The sequence below is a fragment of the Schistocerca nitens genome, chromosome 1 (genome assembly GCF_023898315.1).
Source record: "Schistocerca nitens isolate TAMUIC-IGC-003100 chromosome 1, iqSchNite1.1, whole genome shotgun sequence".
In the NCBI taxonomy this organism is placed as follows: Eukaryota; Metazoa; Arthropoda; class Insecta; order Orthoptera; family Acrididae; genus Schistocerca; species Schistocerca nitens.
The window spans coordinates 1,302,794,102-1,302,813,287 of record NC_064614.1 but is presented as its reverse complement, the minus strand read 5'-3'; the positions used below and the strand labels follow the sequence as shown (position 1 = coordinate 1,302,813,287).

The window sequence follows — 19,186 nt, the reverse complement described above, 5'->3', positions numbered from 1 at the left end:
ATGGCGATGACGAATACAGGCTTCCAATGTGCGTTCACCGCGATGTCGCCAAACACGGATGCGACCATCATGATGCTGTAAACAAAACCTGGGTTCATCCGAAAAAATGACGTTTTGCCATTCGTGTACCCTGGTTCGTCGTTGAGTACACCATCGCAGGCGTTCCTGTCTGTGATGCAGCGTCACGGGTAACCGCAGCCGTGGTCACCAAACGTGCACATGGTTGTTGTCTTGCAAACGTCCCCATCTGTTGACTCAGGGATCGAGATGACAGCACCACAGGTCGAATCACCAGACTGACGTTCAGATTTGCAGTCAGGGTGGGCGGGATAACCACGAGAGTGCTCCTGCTGTCATACGAAATCGCACCCCAGACCATAACTCCTGGTGTAGGTTCAGTATGCCTAGAACGCATACAGGTTGGTTGCAAGCCTTCAACTTGCCTCCGGCCATCACTGACACCGAGCTAGAACCGTCTTTCATCAGAAAATATAACAGACCTCCACTCTGCCCTACAATGAGCTGTCGCTTGTCACCTCTGAAGTAGCAATTGGCGGTGGTTTGGGGTCAGTGGAATACACGCAACAGGGTTCAAAAATGGTTCAAACGGCTCTGAGCACTATGGGACTTAACATCTGAGGTCATGAGTCCCATAGAACTTAGAACTACTGAAACCTAACTAACCTAAGGACATCACACACATCCATGCCCGAGGCAGGATCCGAACCTGCGACTGTAGTGGTTCCAGACTGAAGCGCCTAGAACCGCATGGCCACTGCGGCCGGCCACGCAACAGGGCGTCTGGCTCGGGGCTTCCCTTGTAATAACCGACTTGTAACAGTTCGTTGTCTCACTGTGTTGCTAACGACTGCTCAGATTGCTGCTGAAGATGCAGTACGATGCGCCAGAGCCATACGCTTACGGAAATAAGAAAATTTGTTCACCAAAGAACTTCGAAATGAAAAAGGGAAACTGAATTTTCTTCATTTAACGATTTCTGTAGAAAATAATTCTTTCTGTCTCAATATCGTCCATGTACAAACGCATTCAGACAATATTTTCGCCGCTGATTCGACACATCTGAAAGTTATAAACTAATGTTTTTTCATTCCGCCGTACACCGTCTAGTAAGTATCCCTTTATCGCCCGCTAATCAGCTAAATGACTTAAAAGTCATGAAATAGATCGCAGTCAATAATGGGTATCACCAGGCCATGGTAGATCACATCTTCAGAAAGGAAACCTGTCAAAAATGTTCGACGTTGTGCAACGACCTTTCGTCCCACAACAAGAAATTCAAATGCATTCCCTTCTTAGGATATATTTCTTACAGGATTCAGCGTCTTCTAGGGCATAAATATAATTGTAACGTGTCTCACTTAACAGACAATAGTTTGCAGAGACTACTTTTGTATACAGTGGAAAATACTGGTAACTCGATTACTAGTTCAGGTGTCTATAAGCTTGTAACAATTGTCCACGCTATCACACAGGTCCAACAGGCAGAGCTCTGGGGGTACAAAGAGCATCTGTTAGGAAAGAAAGGAGCAAACATGCATAACTCTACGTTTGCTGAACATCTGCTGATTGCCAACCACACTCCGAAAAATTTGGAACACACATTTATTCTTCATAGAGAAGTGAAAGGTCGTAGGATGGACCTTTGGAAAGAATTAGAGATGTATAAGCATGTAGACCGCGAATATGGGAATTTACTAAACGACCACCTGCAGCCTGCCTGTAGCAAAGCTTTTGATGGTTTCAAACCCATACTGTTCGGAAAAAAATTGATACCATCTAAAAATGACGATGCAGGGAAGTTTTGCAATACCCAAATAGTGTTATAAACCACGATTAAAACATTGAGTTTCAAAAAATTGGAAATAATGCGAGAATACTGGTGTGTTTTTTTTTTTTTGGTAGTATTCAGCTGCTCATTACTTTTCGAGAATAGTAGTGAACGCTGGAGAGAGGAAGTTTTATTTTGTTGCCGGCCGAAGTGGCCGTGCGGTTAAAGGCGCTGCAGTCTGGAACCGCAAGACCGCTACGGTCGCAGGTTCGAATCCTGCCTCGGGCATGGATGTTTGTGATGTCCTTAGGTTAGTTAGGTTTAACTAGTTCTAAGTTCTAGGGGACTAATGACCTCAGCAGTTGAGTCCCATAGTGCTCAGAGCCATTTTATTTTGTTTTATTTGATATTTTGATTCTGCATATCTTGAAACGTATAATGCACATGTCTGAGGGAGTCTTAGACTGTTTCAATCTTTGTTCGATATCTACATTTGTTACTGGGAAGAATAGAAATAAAAAAACCCAAAATTGTTTATTTCAGAAACTGGTTAGTTTACGCAGTTTCAATGGTCAGGTTAAACTGGAGCTGAATAAACCGGTATAAACGAAAAACAGTTGTTTCGGTCATAAGCGCCATCCCCAATCTACAACCTGACAGACTGGTAGCCGTGAAACCTACGGTTTGCTATGTTCTGTCGTTCGTTTGTGACCTAGCGACTGAGATGCTCGAGGTTTTTATTTTTTTTTTTAAATATTGCCCTACTCCATCCTCTGAACATTTTTTGCAGCGTTTACGTGATTCACGTAATAAAACCGCCGACTGAGCTGATTGGAACCCAGCGCCGTTAGACAGGTAACATTACAAGTTGTAACAAGGTCGTAGTGTTTAATGCGCGTGCAATGCAGTAATAAAAAGTGCGATTACGAGAAGTGTCTACAGATGAAAACCTTCGCACTGTGTCAAAAGTTATTTGAAAGAAGTGACTTGTTCCTAAACAAAATTCAGTGGAGCTGTTATCAGATTCTCTTACACGTATATTTCGTTAATTCTCTTACACGTATATTTCGTTACAATCGCGGTACACCGCGTTTTTCTGTACAACACGGGTCCTCCGCGCATCGTGGAAACACGTAAAGGCAAATCTCTACGTGCTAAATTTCTGCAGATGTCCAATTCTGTTATACGTTACGTGGGAAAGAACAATTTGTTATCACCGTAGTGACATGCCATAAATATCCACATAACGCATGCGGTAGGAAAAATCGGCATACCGTACACCAGTTTCCGAGAACTGGAAAGGAAATGTGCTAATCCAAGCCGTACAGAGAAGAAACGTTTGCAGGGTGGACGAAAAGCGGCAGACAGATGGTGGAAGCACAACGAAGGTCTGAAATTTTATAACTGTATAAACAATGAACGGCGTGAAGTACATTTTAGTAGTACGGCCGATTTCTATGTTGTTCCATTCCGTTTGCAGCTGGGGAAAACTAATATGTGTATACCATTATATGCGCTGTACGATGCCTCATCTTATTTTCATGATACCTGCAGGATTCAACAATTTCTCGTCGAGTACAGGTTCACTGAATTTACTCAATAGGGTTTGGTATAAAACGCTGCTTCCAAAGATCACCATTTAAGTTTCCCGAGTATTTCTGCTACATCTTCATATGGGCTATACCGAACTGAAACGATGCTCGAAGCGCGTCTCTTAGTTTGATCGATACCTAACGCCAAGCCTACTTCAGAAGGACAGCAATCTCTGGACCTGCACTCATAGCGTCACCCTCTTATATACGGTTTACCTTGCAAACGCAGTAGAAATTTTCCAGAACCGTTCGAATGATTTTCAGTCTTCCATTCCATAAAGCTTCCCCCATGAACCATGGACCTTGCCGTTGGTGGGGAGGCTTGCGTGCCTCAGCGATACAGATGGCCGTACCATAGGTGCAACCACAGCGGAGGGGTATCTGTTGAGAGGCCAGACAAACATGTGGTTCCTGAAAAGGGGCAGCAGCCTTTTCAGTAGTTGCAGGGGCAACAGTCTGGATGTTTGACTGATCTGGCCTTGTAACATTAACCAAAACGGCCTTGCTGTGCTGGTACTGCGAACGGCTGAAAGCAAGGGGAAACTACAGCCGTAATTTTTCCCGAGGACATGCAGCTTTACTGTATGATTAAATGATGATGGCGTCCTCTTGGGTAAAATATTCCGGAGGTAAAATAGTCCCCCATTCGGATCTCCGGGCGGGGACTACTCAAGAGGATGTCGTTATCAGGAGAAAGAAAACTGGCGTTCTACGGATCGGAGCGTGGAATGTCAGATCCCTTAATCGGGCAGGTAGGTTAGAAAATTTAAAAAGGGAAATGGATAGGTTAAAGTTAGATATAGTGGGAATTAGTGAAGTTCGGTGGCAGGAGGAACAAGACTTTTGGTCAGGTGATTACAGGGTTATAAATACAAAATCAAATAGGGGTAACGCAGGAGTAGGTTTAATAATGAATAAAAAAGTAGGAGTGCGGGTTAGCTACTACAAACAGCATAGTGAACGCATTATTGTGGCCAAGATAGACACAAAGCCCATGCCTACTACAGTAGTACAAGTTTATATGCCAACTAGCTCTGCGGATGATGAAGAAATTGATGAAATGTATGACGAGATAAAAGAAATTATTCAGGTAGTGAAGGGAGACGAAAATTTAATAGTCGTGGGTGACTGGAATTCGTCAGTAGGAAAAGGGAGAGAAGGAAACATAGTAGGTGAATATGGATTGGGGGGAAGAAATGAAAGAGGAAGCCGCCTTGTAGAATTTTGCACAGAGCATAACTTAATCATAGCTAACACTTGGTTCAAGAATCATAAAAGAAGGTTGTATACATGGAAGAATCCTGGAGATACTAATAGGTATCAGATAGATTATATAATGGTAAGACAGAGATTTAGGAACCAGGTTTTAAATTGTAAGACATTTCCAGGGGCAGATGTGGATTCTGACCACAATCTATTGGTTATGAACTGCAGATTGAAACTGAAGAAACTGCAAAAAGGTGGGAATTTAAGGAGATGGGACCTGGATAAACTGAAAGAACCAGAGGTTGTAGAGAGTTTCAGGGAGGGCATAAGGGAACAATTGACAGGAATGGGGGAAAGAAATACAGTAGAAGAAGAATGGGTAGCTCTGAGGGATGAAGTAGTGAAGGCAGCAGAGGATCAAGTAGGTAAAAAGACGAGGGCTAATAGAAATCCTTGGGTAACAGAAGAAATATTGAATTTAATTGATGAAAGGAGGAAATATAAAAATGCAGTAAATGAAGCAGGCAAAAAGGAATACAAACGTCTCAAAAATGAGATCGACAGAAAGTGCAAAATGGCTAAGCAGGGATGGCTAGAGGACAAATGTAAGGATGTAGAGGCTTGTCTCACTAGGGGTAAGATAGATACTGCCTACAGGAAAATTAAAGAGACCTTTGGAGAGAAGAGAACCACTTGTATGAATATCAAGAGCTCAGATGGCAACCCAGTTCTAAGCAAAGAAGGCAAGGCAGAAAGGTGGAAGGAGTATATAGAGGGTTTATACAAGGGCGATGTACTTGAGGACAGTATTATGGAAATGGAAGAGGATGTAGATGAAGATGAAATGGGAGATAAAATACTGCGTGAAGAGTTTGACAGAGCACTGAAAGACCTGAGTCGAAACAAGGCCCCGGGAGTAGACAACATTCCATTAGAACTACTGATGGCCTTGGGAGAGCCAGTCATGACAAAACTCTACCATCTGGTGAGCAAGATGTTTGAGACAGGCGAAATACCCACAGACTTCAAGAAGAATATAATAATTCCAATCCCAAAGAAAGCAGGTGTTGACAGATGTGAAAATTATCGAACTATCAGTTTAATAAGTCACAGCTGCAAAATACTAACGCGAATTCTTTACAGACGAATGGAAAAACTGGTAGAAGCGGACCTTGGGGAAGATCAGTTTGGATTCCGTAGAAATGTTGGAACACGTGAGGCAATACTAACCTTACGACTTATCTTAGAAGAAAGATTAAGAAAAGGCAAACCTACGTTTCTAGCATTTGTAGACTTAGAGAAAGCTTTCGACAACGTTAACTGGAATACTCTCTTTCAAATTCTAAAGGTGGCAGGGGTAAAATACAGGGAGCGAAAGGCTATTTACAATTTGTACAGAAACCAGATGGCAGTTATAAGAGTCGAGGGGCATGAAAGGGAAGCAGCGGTTGGGAAGGGAGTAAGACAGGGTTGTAGCCTCTCCCCGATGTTATTCAATCTGTATATTGAGCAAGCAGTAAAGGAAACAAACGAAAAATTCGGAGTAGGTATTAAAATTCATGGAGAAGAAGTAAAAACTTTGAGGTTCGCCGATGACATTGTAATTCTGTCAGAGACAGCAAAGGACTTGGAAGAGCAGTTGAACGGAATGGACAGTGTCTTGAAAGGAGGATATAAGATGAACATCAACAAAAGCAAAACGAGGATAATGGAATGTAGTCGAATTAAATCGGGTGATGCTGAGGGGATTAGATTAGGAAATGAGACACTTAAAGTAGTAAAGGAGTTTTGCTATTTAGGGAGTAAAATAACTGATGATGGTCGAAGTAGAGAGGATATAAAATGTAGACTGGCAATGGCAAGGAAATCGTTTCTGAAGAAGAGAAATTTGTTAACATCGAGTATAGATTTAAGTGTCAGGAAGTCATTTCTGAAAGTATTTGTATGGAGTGTAGCCATGTATGGAAGTGAAACATGGACGATAACCAGTTTGGACAAGAAGAGAATAGAAGCTTTCGAAATGTGGTGCTACAGAAGAATGCTGAAGATAAGGTGGGTAGATCACATAACTAATGAGGAGGTATTGAATAGGATTGGGGAGAAGAGAAGTTTGTGGCACAACTTGACTAGAAGAAGGGATCGGTTGGTAGGACATGTTTTGAGGCATCAAGGGATCACGAATTTAGCATTGGAGGGCAGCGTGGAGGGTAAAAATCGTAGAGGGAGACCAAGAGATCAATACACTAAGCAGATTCAGAAGGATGTAGGTTGCAGTAGGTACTGGGAGATGAAGAAGCTTGCACAGGATAGAGTAGCATGGAGAGCTGCATCAAACCAGTCTCAGGACTGAAGACCACAACAACAACATTCCATAAAGAACGAGGGGAAAACCGAGGCGAAAGAAATAAGTGAAACAGAAGCGCGTTCAGACTTTGACAGAACACTGAATTATCTGAGCCCAAGGTGTTGGCAGGAAACGGTGACACATCTTTGGATTGTCGCCATATTGCAGAATACAGCAACGGCACATAAATGTGAAAAAAGGCCAATCTGAAGTGTCACTCTCGTGAACTACATACTTGCAATAATGGTAGTTAGACGAACAGAAATTAAAGTTGCAGTGACATTGGACCAAGATCAAAGGTGCATACACGAAGGTTGTTGTCTTTATTGTTTTCGTCTTCAGTCACAAGGCTGGATTGATGCAGCTCTACTCGCTAGCCTATTCTGTACAAGCCTCTTCGCCGGCCGTGGTGGCCGAGTGGTTCTAGGCGCTTCAGTCTGGAACCGCGTGACCGCTATGGTCGCAGGCTCGAATCCTGCCTCGGGCATGGATGTGAGTGATGTCCTTAGGTTAGTTAGGTTTAAGTAGTTCTAAGTTCTAGGGGAGTGATGACCTCAGAAGTTAAGTCTCATAGTGCTCAGAGCCATTTGAACCAAGCCTCTTCATCTCTGCATAATAACCGCAATCCACATCAATTTGAAACTGCTTACTCCCACACTTATTTTCATCACCAAACTGGCGATTCGTTGCCCCCTCATGGTGTGTCCTATCAACCGATCCATTCCTTTAGTCAAGTTGGGCCGCAAGTTTCTTTTTCGTCCTTATCGTATCGGTACCTCTTCATTAGTTACTCGATCTTCCCATCTAATCTTCAAAATTCTACTGTAGCACCACAGTTAGAAATCTTGTATTTTCTACTTGTTTGAACTGTTTATCGTAGACTTTTCACGTCCATATCTGTGGACAGTCGTCACAAATACCTTCAGAAAAGACTTCCTGTCACTTAAATTCATATTCGATGTTAGCAAATTTCTTATTTTCTAAAGCGCCCTTGTTGTTACTGCCAGTCTTCATTTTACATCCTCTCGACGTCAGACATCGCCAATTATTTTGCTGCACAAATAGCAAAACTCAAGCAAGACACTAATGTAATTCTATCAGAATCACCTCATATAATTAGACTACATTCCATTACCTTTGTTTCATTTTTTACTGATATGACAGTATACTGTCAACGGTTTCCAGCAGAAATTAACTCGGTGCGGGAATCAATCGTAGAGGAGAAAACTTGTGGTGACATACGAAGACTAAAACATGATGAAAAGATTGTGCAGCATTGAAGACACTCAGACGACCAGTATTTAAAGTCAGTTACCAGCCTCTAATGACTGTTGCCTGACTCACCGTATGATTCCGCTGGTGGTTGATTTCTGCTGTGTGTTGCAGCTGAGGTGAAGCGGTCAACAGCCATTACTTCTCTCGCAATCGCTCCTTTGCAGCATCGTCCACGGTCCTGCGGTTTCGCACTCTCCGTCTCATCGACAGGGGCTGTTTGCGAAATTCTCCCTCTCGACGAGAAACTGCGCAGACGTCAGCATCCGTCAAGGCGCGGCCAACGGTAGAAGGCTTCGTAACGGCGGCCTTGTCCTAATGCAGCGTCGACTGCCGGCACGATCATTCTTCCATCCTTCCGTCTAATCACTAATTGCCTTTCGTGGGGACACTGCCTCGATAGCTCTCCGCTTCTTCGCTAAAGGTCAGGCGGCGATAACTTTAAAAACATGTTGCGTGTCTCAAACGTTACCTTGGCTTCTGCTGCTTCTGCGGTTCTATGATTTCGCTATAAACAACTAACTTGCCAGCTATAACTCTGGCAACAGCAGCTTTCCCTATTGACTTCTTCACGGAGAATGAAGCCACAGCTTCCCGGTGCTCCTGTCCGTTTTTATTGTGGGCAGAAGTGAGCGATGGGAACTTCCTGACGTCTCTCCTCATAGCCTGTTACTTCATTGAATTGATACTAAAGTCCGATCTCACGAACTTGATGATCCTGAGAAGGACCTCTGCGGGTATCTTTCCTCCGCCGACTCTCGACATGTCATTTGCTCTGTCTCATCTCGATAGCTGCTCGTTCATCACCACCCATGGAAAACGTGCAGGGTAATAGAAACGCAATTCCTGCGCACGTGGGCAACAGTGGTCCCCAGAGAATACATTCCTGGCTGTAACGAAAACAGAGAAACCCTTCTCAAGGGGCCGGCCGGGATGGCCGAGCGGTTCTAGGCGCTACATTCTGGAACCGCGCGACCGCTACGGTCGCAGTTTCGAATCCTGCCTCCGGCATGAATGTGTGTGATGTCCTTAGGTTAGTTAGGTTTAAGTAGTTCTAAGTTCTAGGGGACTGATGACCCCAGAAGTTAAGTCCCATAGGGCTCAGAGCTAGCCTTCTCAAGGAATTCGAAGGCAATGGTGTTCCTGCTACTGCCTCTGACATTTCATTGTCACGAAATGAGAGCAGACAAAACAGCTTCCCTTTCATGCCCCTTGACTCATAAATGCCGTCTGGCTTCGATACAAGTTGTAAATACCCATTCGCTCCATGTATTTTACCTCTGCTTCCTCCAGAATTTCAAAGAGAGTATTCCTGTCAGTACAGTCAAAAGCTTTCTAAGTCTACAAATGCTATAAATATAGGTTTGCCTTTCCTTAACCTGATTTCTAAGTCGTAGTGCCAGTTTTTCCCCGCGGGTTCCTACATTTCTCTGGAAACCAAACTGATCTTCCTCGAGGTCGGATTCTACCAGTTTCTCCTTTCTCCTGTAAAGGATTCGTATTAGTGTTTTGCAACCATGACTTATTAAACTGACAGTTCGGTAATATTCACACCTGCTTTCTTTGGAATTTGGAATTATTATATTCTTCTTGAAATCTGAGGATATTTCGCCTGTCTGATATATCTTGCACACCAGACGGAAGAGTTTTGTCATGACTGGCACTCCCAAAGCCGTCTGTAGCTCTAACGGAATTTTGTCTACTCCCGGGGCGTTGTCTCGAGTTAAGTTTCACAGTGCTCTGTCAAATTCTTCTCCTAATATCCAATCTCCCATCTCATCTTCCATTTCTACAATATTGCTTTCAAGTTCATCCCCCTGTGTAGACCTTCTATACACTCCTTCCACTTTTCAGCTGTCCTTCCTTTGTTTTAGCACTCTTTTCCATCTGAGCTTTTTGTGTTCATATAGCAGCTTGTCTTTTCTCCAAAGGCCTGTTCAGTATTCCTATAGACGTTATCTATCTTTCCCTTAGTGAAATATATTTCTAAATCCCTACATTTGTCCACTAGCTATTCCTGCTAAGCCATTATGCAATTTCTGTCAATCTCATTTTTTAGACTTTTTCTTCTCTCCTGCTTCGTTTTCTGTACTTTTATTATTTTCTCCTTTGATCATTTAATTTCAATACCTCCTGTGTTATCCAAGCATTTCTACTAGCCTTTGCCTCTTTACCTATTTGATCCCCTGCAGCCATCACTATTTCATCTCTTAAAGCTACACATTCGTCGTCTACTATATTCCTTTCACCTGTGCTAGTCAACTAGTCCGGAACCGCGAGACTGCTACCGTCGTAGGTTCGAATCCTGCCTCGGGCACGGATGTGTGTGATGTCCTTAGGTTAGTTAGGTTTAAGTAGTTCTAAGTTCTAGGGGACTGATGACCTCAGATGTTAAGTCCCATAGTGCTCAGAGCCATTTGAACCATTTTTTGCTAGTCAACTGTTGCCTAACGCTCCCACTGAAACTCTACATCTACATCTACATCTACATTCATACTCCGCAAGCCACCCAACGGTGTGTGGCGGAGGGCACTTTACGTGCCACTGTCATTACCTCCCTTTCCTGTTCCAGTCGCGTATGGTTCGCGGGAAGAACGACTGTCTGAAAGCCTCCGTGCGCGCTCTAATCTCTCTAATTTTACATTCGTGATCTCCTCGGGAGGTATAAGTAGGGGGAAGCAATATACTCGATACCTCATCCAGAAACGCACCCTCTCGAAACCTGGCGAGCAAGCTACACCGCGATGCAGAGCGCCTCTCTTGCAGAGTCTGCCACTTGAGTTTGCTAAACATCTCCGTAACGCTATCACGGTTACCAAATAACCCTGTGACGAAACGCGCCGCTCTTCTTTGGATCTTCTCTATCTCCTCCGTCAACCCGATCTGGTACGGATCCCACACTGATGAGCAATACTCAAGTATAGGTCGAACGAGTGTTTTGTAAGCCACCTCCTTTGTTGCTGGACTACATTTTCTAAGCACTCTCCCAATGAATCTCAACCTGGTACCCGCCTTACCAACAATTAATTTTATATGATCATTCCACTTCAAATCGTTCCGCACGCATACTCCCAGATATTTTACAGAAGTAACTGCTACCAGTGTTTGTTCCGCTATCATATAATCATACAATAAAGGATCCTTCTTTCTATGTATTCGCAATACATTACATTTGTCTATGTTAAGGGTTAACTGCCACTCCCTGCACCAAGTGCCTATCCGCTGCAGATCTTCCTGCATTTCGCTACAATTTTCTAATGCTGCAACTTCTCTGTATACTACAGCATCATCCGCGAAAAGCCGCATGGAACTTCCGACACTATCTACCAGGTCATTTATATATATTGTGAAAAGCAATGGTCCCATAACACTCCCCTGTGGCACGCCAGAGGTTACCGTAACGTCTGTAGACGTCTCTCCATTGATAACAACATGCTGTGTTCTGTTTGCTAAAAAATCTTCAATCCAGCCACACAGCTGGTCTGATATTCCGTAGGCTCTTACTTTGTTTATCAGGCGACAGTGCGGAACTGTATCGAACGCCTTCCGGAAGTCAAGAAAAATAGCATCTACCTGGGAGCCTGTATCTAATATTTTCTGGGTCTCATGAACAAATAACGCAAGTTGGGTCTCACACGATCGCTGTTTCCGGAATCCATGTTGATTCCTACATAGTAGATTCTGGGTTTCCAAAAACGACATGATACTCGAGCAAAAAACATGTTCTAAAATTCTACAACAGATCGACGTCAGAGATATAGGTCTATAGTTTTGCGCATATGCTCGACGACCCTTCTTGAAGACTGGGACTACCTGTGCTCTTTTCCACCCATTTGGAACCCTTCCGTTCCTCTAGAGACTTGCGGTACACGGCTGTTAGAAGGGGGGCAAGTTCTTTCGCGTACTCTGTGTAGAATTGAATTGGTATCCCGTCAGGTCCAGTGGACTTTCCTCTGTTGAGTGATTCCAGTTGCTTTTCTATTCCTTGGACACTTATTTCGATGTCAGCCATTTTTTCGTTTGTGCGAGGATTTAGAGAAGGAACTGCAGTGCGGTCTTCCTCTGTGAAACAGCTTTGGAAAAAGGTGTTTAGTATTTCAGCTTTACGCGTGTCATCCTCTGTTTCAATGCCATCATCATCCCGGAGTGTCTGGATATGCTGTTTCGAGCCACTTACTGATTTAACGTAAGACCAGAACTTCCTAGGATTTTCTGTCAAGTCTGTACATAGAATTTTACTTTCGAATTCACTGAACGCTTCTCGCATAGCCCTCCTTACGCTAACTTTGACATCGCGAAATCTCTGGTTCTTTCAACTTATCCAGTTTCCATATCCTTAATTTTCTACGTTTTGGCAATTTCTTTAGTTTTAATCTACAGTACTTAAACGATTAATTGTGATCAGAGTCTACATCTACCACTGGAAACGTCTTACAATTTAATGTTCGCTATCTCTGTCTTACCATTATATAACCATTGTGAGACCTTCCTGTGTCTCTAGGCCTCTTCCATGTACACAACCTTATTTCACCATTCTTAAATCAAGTGTTAGCGATGATTACATTGTGCTTTGTGCAAAATTCCATCAGGAGGATTCCTCTTCCATTCCTTTCCCTCACTCCATATTCACCTACTATTTTTCCTTCTCTTCCTTTTCCTACTGTCGAGTTCCAGTCCCCCAACAAAATTAAATTTTCGTCTCCCTTGCCTGTCTGAGTAATTCCTTTACCTCATCATACGTTTCTTCGATCTCTTCATCATCTGCGGAGCTAGTTGGCATATAATCTTGTAGTACTGAGGTGGGTGTTGCCTTCGTGTCCATCCTGGCTACGATATTGCGTTCAGTGTGCTGTTCATTGCCCACATTCCTGTTTTCTTATTCACTATTGAACCCACCACTGCACTGTCCTATTTGATTTTGTATTTGTGACCCTGTATTCACCTGATCAGAAGTGCTGTTGCTCCTGCCATTGAACTTCACTAATTCCCACTATAACTTCAACCTATTTCCTTTTTAAATTTTCTAAGCTACCTCTCCAATTAAGGGGCCTAAGATTCCACGGTCCGATCCGTGGAAAGCCATTTTTGTTAAGATGAAGAGATAAGCACATCAAAAGAGAACAATACCAGGTGATTGTAATTAAACTTTCCCTATTTAACACATTATAACACGGAAACTAATTACCGTACGAGCACCAAACTCGGTATCATTAATATCAAGGACATTAGGAAGCGAAATAATGCAGAATCAATACGAGTGAAACACATTTCATGAGCTACTACAGTGCCATACTATTACATGCCGGTACCATCACTGCTACAAAAGGGGCTTAATATGGAGATCACCAGTGTCCAGAAGAGTCTGAAAGGACAGGATTGCATTCTGCACAGCAAAACGGAACATTTCCTTGACTTCCGGAAGGCGTTCGATACAGTTCCGCACTGTCGCCTGATAAACAAAGTAAGAGCCTACGGAATATCAGACCAGCTGTGTGGCTGGATTGAAGATTTTTTAGCAAACAGAACACAGCATGTTGTTATCAATGGAGAGACGTCTACAGACGTTAAAGTACCCTCTGGCGTGCCACAGGGGAGTGTTGTGGGACCATTGCTTTTCACAATATATATAAATGACCTAATAGATAGTGTCGGAAGTTCCATGCGGCTTTTCGCGGATGATGCTCTAATATACAGAGAAGTTGCAGCATTAGAAAATAGATAGTGTCGGAAGTTCCATGCGGCTTTTCGCGGATGATGCTCTAATATACAGAGAAGTTGCAGCATTAGAAAATTGCAGCGAAATGAAGGAAAATCTGCAACGGATAGGCACTTGGTGCAGGGAGTGGCAACTGACCCTTAACATAGACAAATGTAATGTATTGCGAATACATAGAAAGAATGATCCTTTATTGTATGATTATATGATAGCGGAACAAACACTGGTAGCAGTTACTTCTGTAAAATATCTGGGAGTATGCGTGCGGAACGATTTGAATTGGAATGATCATATAAAGTTAATTGTTGGTAAGGCGGGTGCCAGGTTGAGATTCATTGGGAGAGTCCTTAGAAAATGTAGTCCATCAACAAAGGAGGCGGCTTACAAAACACTCGTTCGACCTATACTTATCAGTGTGGGATCCGTACCAGATCGGGTCGACGGAGGAGATAGAGAAGATCCAAAGGAATGCGGCGCGTTTCGTCACAGGGTTATTTGGTAACCGTGATAGCGTTACGGAGATGTTTAGGAAACTCAAGAGGCAGACTGCAAGAGAGGCGCTCTGCATCGCGGTGTAGCTTGCTCGCGAGTTTTCAAGAGGGTGCGTTTCTGGATGAGGTATCGAATATATTGCTTCCCCCTACTTATACCTCCCGAGGAGATCACGAATGTGCGCGCACGGTGGGTTTGAGACAGTCGTTCTTCCCGCAAACCATACGCGACTGGCACAGAAAAGGGAGGTAATGACAGTGGCACGTAAAGTGCCCTCCGCCACACACCGTTGGGTGGCTTGCGGAGTATAAATGTAGATGTAGATGTACGCTGGCTACCTCTGTTGATACGTTGCACTTCAGATCAGCACATGTGTAAATGTTCCCCTGGTAAACCCTGCCCTTCAGGTAGGCCGACAACCAGAAATCACAAGGAGATAGACCAAATGATTGTGCCGGCCAAGCATTTGGAAACGATCGGCTAACAATTCCATCGTCTCGAAATATGTTTCAGAGAAGTAGGCGAACTTTACAAGCCATGTGTGGTGGGGCCCCATCTTACATGAAAACTGTTGACTTCAATGCGTGTCTCTCCTGCAGGGCGGGCGTGACATACTGGCAAAGCATGCCGCAGTAACGAGGGCTAGTCACACTGCACGTCTTTGGTACTTGAGCGCCAACCTGTTCAAAAAACAATGGGCCAATGACGAAAGTAGCCGTGAAGCCACACCATACAGTGACACGTTCACCGTATAGAGGAACATCACGCACAGTGACTGGAATCCTGTAAAACATCAAATCGCCGACATCGCTGCGATCGGAAGAAGACCTTGCAAGAATGGGACCGACGACGACTGAAGAGAATCGTTCAAGGTGACAGAAGTGTAACCCTTCTGCAAAATGCTGCAGATTTCAATGCTGAGCCATCAACAAGTGTCAACGTGCGAACCATTCGACGAAACATCATCGATATGGGCTTTCGGAGTCGAAAGCCCACTCGTGTACCCTTGATGATTGCACGACAACAAGCTTTACGCTCGCTGGGCCCGTCAACACCGACACTGGACTGTTGATGACTGGAAACATGTTGCCTGGTCTGACGAGTATCCATTCAAATTGCATCCAGTGGATAGACGTGAACCCTGAATGTCAGCAGGGGACTGTTCAAGCTGGTGGAGGCTCTGTAATGGTGTGGGTCGTGTGCGGTTGGGGTGGTATGGGACCCCTGATACGTCTAGATACGACTCTGACATGTGACATGTACGTAAGCATCCTGTCTGATCACCTGCATCCATTCATGTCCACTGTGCATTCCGACGGACTTGAGCAATCCCAGCGCGACACTCCACAGGTCTAGAATTTCTACAGTGTGGCTCCAGGAACATTCTTCTGAGTTTGAACACTTCCTTTGGTCAACAAACTCCCGAGACATGTACATTATTGAGCATATCTGGGATGCCTTGAAACATGCTGTTCGAAGAGATCTCCAGCCCCCTCTCACTCTTGCAGCTTTATGGGCAGTCCTGCAGGATTCATGGCGTGAATTGGCTCCAGCACTAATTCAGGAATTAGTCGAGTCCATGCCACGTCGTGTTGCGACACTTCTCTGGGCTCGTGAGGGACGTACATGATATTAGGCAAGTATACCAGTTTCTTTCTCTCTTCAAATGGTTCAAATGGCTCTGAACACTATGGGACTTAACATCTGAGGTCATCAATCCCCTAGAACATGGAACTACTTAAACCTAACTAATCTAAGGACAACACACACATGCATGCCCGAGGCAGGATTCGAACTTTCGACCGTAGCTTTCGCACGGTTGCAGACTGAAGCGGCTAGAACCGCTCGGCCACTCCGGCTGTCCTTTGCCTCTTCAGTGTGAATCGGCATCAATTTTCATTTCGGTGAGTCTTTGATTCACAGCTATGTGGGAATAGACGTTGTCGTCCATTTCTGCAACAGTCCGATCGAGCTTCCTTGTATCGCGTCCGCCACTGCGGATTTGCTAAAGTGTGTTGCCGGGTAGTGGTGCGGACACGTCCATACTGATAGGACAGAAATTGGCGACACGCACAGCACAGCGTTTGCGCCAATAATCGGCGATTCATTGCTATGGAGGTTGTTAGGAATCCTTTCTCCAGACACGGTAGGTTTAATGTTTGCTTCTTGTGATATGGTATATCGTGTCTGAGTCCTTTTCCTGCGCTTCTTCCTACTTTTTCTTCTGGAGTTGCCGCCATTGCTCGAGCTTTAACACCTTCGTCTTTACCATCTGCCCATTTCGATGCAATCGTAGATTGGTTGTTTGTGTTTGATCACCTTTTGGAATCATTCTGGTGTTTGTGCTCTAATTTTCGTGACATACCTCGCGTCAGCGATTTGTTCCACGTTTGTTGCTTTTCTTTCTGGTTTTTTGATGGCGTATCACGTAGCTTCTGTCGTACCAGCTTTGAGTTTCCTCTAAGGGTGGGCGCTCTTTTTTCCACTCTGTGATGGGCAGTCCTGCGTATTTTGTTTTCTTTGGTCGAGCTTTCTCTTGTTTTATCAGTTTCATGTGCGGACATTTGTTTACTATTTGGATCTACAGTCATGTCTTCGTTGTTTACTCTGTTGTGCGCAATATCTGCACCGCTGTCAAGCTCTTTTTCATGGAGCTATTCTTCTGAAATTGCATCTTATAGATATTTACTATTAAAAACAGTCTTGATCACGATTTATTTATCAAGGTGACCGGTTTCGACCACTACTGTGGTCATCTTCAGACCTACAAGTTGTATACAAAGCTATAATTAGAGGGCTACATACATTAAAGAAAATACATAAAGTTATAAAGCAATAAAACGATGAATTACCATTGAGTAGAAACCTCGTTCTGTTGAAGAATCACTATTGGAGAAACCAGTGCACGTCTTACTATATACAATGGAGGCTCCGTACACTTCTGATGGCATGATGTCATTACTAACCAATGAGTTATAAGTGGAATAACAATGTAAAATTTCTTAGTTAAAAGAACATTGTCAAGAATTAAAAATAAATACACACTAAACTTAGCTTATTAAACAGCTATTGTCAATTAAGAAGCGTTAAAATATTTAAATATGTAGGGTAAATGAACTTCGGTTTGGCAGTACATGGGTTGCCCTCTCACGGCCTGTTTGTGAACCATTTGGAACCACTGGTTGCCATGGTAAAGTTGGACGCCGTTCCAAAGATGAGGCAGCAGGCTTCTTTCCACTGAAGTTGTTGCAAAGTCGATAGGCGAACTAGTGGTTGCCATGGTGAGGACAAACGCCAGTGCAAAGATGTGGCAGCAGGCTTCTTCCTAACGAAGTCGTTGCGAAAGTGGAATGGCGAAGACTGTCACGTCAGACGATGTATTGTTGAGCAGCAACACATCTTTATTGAAACTATTTTCAATGAGTAGGCTGCAATAATCTTTATCTGACATGTATACTACATGCTGCACAAATAAAATACGAAGTAGTTGTCTATATGAATGAAATATTGTCTATGAAGTTCGTATGTAAATTACATGTGTCAATTTTTAAAAGGCATTGCTATTCCTTAAGTTGTATGCCAGTCTTATAAACAAATAAAAATAATGAAAATGGAAGGAATTTAAAATTATAATACTATGAGCCATCACCTTGATAAATAAATCGTGATCAAGACTGTTTTTAGTAGTAAATATTTGTAATATATGGATCACTGCCACTCCCATAATGTATTCAAAACTAATGCATCTTATAGAGTTTCTTCTGGACTGTCCTTACGCATTCGTGCGTCCTCTTCGACGTGGCCAGCAGTGTCCGTAATAACTGCCTGCGATGTCGTAGCTGGCGCTCCACGAGTTGCAGCGACCTACGTTGTCGGTAGCTGTGACGCAGTGGGTGGGACAACAGCCCCGCCCCCGTCGGTAGCTGTGCCACTCGGCGCTGCTGTCACGTGTCCCGTGGAATCACATCTCGCCCACGTTCTAGGCTGCACCTCATAAATAACTATAGCACGGTACCCTCAGACATTGACATCGTAAGGCGTATACCATCACATATCAATTTTAATATGTCTCTTACCATTTAATGGCAACGGCCTTGCCGCAGTGCATACACCGGTTCCCGTGAGATCACCGAAGCTAAGCGCTGCCGGGCGTGGTCGGCACTTGGATGGGTGACCATCCAGGCCGCCATGCGCTGTTGCCATTTTTCGGGGTGCACTCAGCCTCGTGATGCCAATTGAGGAGCTCCTCGGCCGAATAGTAGCGGCTTCGGTCAAGAATACCATCGAAACGACCGGGAGAGCTGTGTGCTGACCCCACGCCCCTCCTATCCGCATCCTCCACTGAGGATGACACGGCGGTCGGATGGTCCCGGTAGACCACTCGTGGCCTGAAGACGGAGTGCTCTTACCATTTAATACCAAGACGGGTGCCATAAGGATAAGTTCTTCCCCTAGAGGATCTCATACGTGAGTTTGCGAGCATCAAACTATGTGACAGATGATAGATAATCATATATTTGACTGCATTGATTTAGAAGCTTAAATTATTTACACCACCAAGGGACCGTTGTTGTTGTTATTGTTTTTGGGGTCTTCAGTCCAGAGACTGGTTTGATGCAGTTCTCCATGCTACTCTGTCCTGTGCAATTTCATCTCCAAGTAACTACTGCAACCTACATTCTTCTGAAACTGCTTAGTATATTCATCTCTTGGTCTCCCTCTACGATTTTCACCCTCCCCATGCCCTCCAATACTAAATTGGTGATCCCATGATG

General features: G+C 43.9%; 1 pseudogene; it reads left to right on the top strand.

Annotated features, from left to right (window-relative positions):
• Positions 1 to 18,495: 18,495 nt before the first annotated feature.
• LOC126212865 (5S ribosomal RNA) lies at positions 18,496 to 18,613 on the top strand (annotated as a pseudogene).
• Positions 18,614 to 19,186: the final 573 nt, after the last annotated feature.